Genomic DNA, 2989 nt, shown 5'->3' on the forward strand with positions numbered 1-2989 from the left:
AGCCATGAGCTGATTGAGCTCCTAGTTCACAGGAGAACTGAAGGAGAAAGGCTGTCCACAGGGATCTAGACGCTTTCCAGAGGGTCCTGTATCCTAAGGATCTCCCTTGCAGCTGACCCCACTCAAAGACAAAGTATATAGTCAAGTGTCTTCTACTGCAAAATGTTGTGTGGGGGTCATGTCCAGAAAGGTAACACAATGCCCCAGAACCCTTATATAATTTTGGAGATGCCTTGGACACCAACAAAAGACACCCATTTAGGGTCCTTTTAATAAGTAGTAGTTAATTGTCACTTGAAATGAGTCTTGATTCGAAAATTGAAAAATTCTAGGAAAAAAAGAAGTATAGTAGCCTTCTTCAGTGATTAGAAAGCAATTAATATTCTACAGATCTCAGTGCTGAATACATGCTGTGTTTTCTCTGTTTTCATAAGAAATTAAAAAAAAAGTGAACATTGTGATGAAAAGATGAAGCAGTATGTGCTACATTGCCAGACATGCTGGAAATATCATTTTGTTGGAGAATTTACCTGACAGTTTATTCAGCTGCTTTCCTGGCAGGAAGAGTACAATAATGATATTTCAAGGTGGCTGAAAAACAGTCAGAGCAATTACACATAGCAGAGTATTCAAAATGAGATAACAGAAATCTTGACATTTAAATCTGTGAACATATCAGTTGTTTTTATTTTTAACTGCATTATTAGATGTAAAACAGCCAAACCTAATAATTGTCAGAAACAAAGAAGATCTATTTTGGAAAAAATTAAAGACTTAGGAACACTGAATACATTCTTCTGTATACCTGTTTGCTAGGCAGCAAACAGTTTAATAATCATTTAATAATCATTAGAAACACGGTCACTTAGTACATTAACTATAATGTCTAGTCAGTGTGAACATAGTTTACATCAACTACAGACATACCAGGGAAGATTATCCAGGGAATAGAAATCACATTAATTAAATGTGAAGATGATACCAATCTCAGAGCTTTTCTTAATATTAGAGAAGAAAGCAAAAATGACATGAGAACACAGAAGTATTAGTATATTCAGTAAATGAGAATTCCAAATTCCTATTAGAGAAAGGCAAGCTAACAGATCTGCTTGAAAATCATCTGTGATAATCAATATGAGAGAAACACGAAAAGCAGGGGAAATAGTGTGCATCAAATGATATGTTAATTTGTAGCATGATACAACAAGAAAATAGATGAAAACTGCCTGTGCGACTACATTAAGCCTGCAGTAAGCTGGTGATAGTCTCATGCTACACAGCTCTATCAGAGCAGTTTCTGAAATATTGCCTTTATTTTAGAGACTGTCTTTAAATGAATAAAGTAAACAAAATGAAAAGAAGTTCAGAAACAATTGTGAGGAAAGACTGTTCCAACAAGAGCCGCTGAAAGACCTCCCTACACTTCTTCTGGACAGGTGGTTACTGAAGCAGGGTCTGTGGTGTTGTGTTTGGTCATGGCTCAGCAGAGTAAAGCCGTACATGGTCATTGTAAGATGAGTGTGTGTCTGTGCATGTGTTTTTATAAGTGCTACAGATGGCTATTTATGGAAAACCACCTTTTGGTTCTTGCACAATATTAATTTCTTTTCTGGTTCCATATACCTGACATGGATAGACAAGCTGGAAAGTTGAATGTGGCACATGATGTTGTAGAGGGCAGGATTCAGCACCTCTCCCACCAGGGAGAGTGTAAGGAAGGCATTAAAGACTGTATGAATTTTAACGGGTCTGCCAAGCGGTAAGGGATGCCTTGCTACAAACTGCTTAATCTAGTGAGACCAGCTCTCGTCTGATGAAGGGCACAACTCCTGCTTTGATTTACAAAAACTTAGATGGGGTTGAGGCAGAATCTGAGGTTTTCTATCCTGCTAAACCCTTAACAACTCTCTGAGCACTGGGAAGCACTCTGAGCTCTCTAAGGAAGGCAAAGGTTTTTTCAAAAGGACATGTATGAAAAAAAGAAAAGTAATAAATATGAAAGGGAAAATATGTTTGGGGGAGTTAAAACTGGGATCTACTATACTGTAGATGGGACTAAAATCCACAGTTTGAGATTTCCAAACCATCTGGAGAGATCAGATGCAATGGTGCAACTGGAATGCTGTTGATAATCATTGATGTCCACATTTAATGTCAATACCTAGACTTTGTAAAATGAATATCTTGCATTATCATTGTTACCACCATTTTTGATATTGGTATGGTAAGATTCTGATGCCACATGATTGTTAAACAGACAGAAGATAGTGAACCTAAAGTCCAATCTTAGTACTCAAAGTACCTACGTATGTACCAGTAAAGTCAATGTCATGTTTTATAGTCAAGTACTTTGGACTTTGTGTATTGGGTCTGACTGAGATGGAGTTAATTTTCCCCATAGCACCCCTTATAGCACTGTGCTTTGCATTGGTAGCTAGAAAGCTGTTGATAACACTCGTGTTTTGGCTACTGCTGAGGAGTGCTGGCACAGCAACAGTGCTGTCTCTCCAACATTCCCTCCTCACTAGTAGGCTAGGTTTGGGCAAGACCTTGGGAGGAGACCTAGCCGGGGCAGCTGACCCAAACTAACCTAAGGGACACTATATACCATATGAGGTTTGCCTAGCAATAAAAGCTAAGTAAAAGGGGAAAGGGGGGCCAGGAGGAAGGCATTTCTTACAATGTTTATCTTCTGGAGGAAGATAGATTAAAATTGTTTAATTGCTTTTTGCGTACATTTCTAAATAAACATCAAATTGAAGATTCATGAATATGTGTTACAAGGGATTGATTCTAACTTTTCAAACGGAGAATCATAAAAAATCTGTTGAAAGAAAATTTGGACAGTTTCTCTGTTAGTCTGCCCCTTGGTAACCATGGAAACTGCAGACTTGCCCGGGACATAAAAGAGAACTATATTGCACTGGACACATTTATTTGTTTAGATTTGAAGTTTTACAGCAATGAAAGTCTTATAACATTGCACAGT

This window comes from Lepidothrix coronata, unplaced genomic scaffold, assembly GCF_001604755.1.
Source record: "Lepidothrix coronata isolate B3197 unplaced genomic scaffold, Lepidothrix_coronata-1.0 Scaffold193, whole genome shotgun sequence".
Lineage (NCBI taxonomy): Eukaryota > Metazoa > Chordata > Aves > Passeriformes > Pipridae > Lepidothrix > Lepidothrix coronata.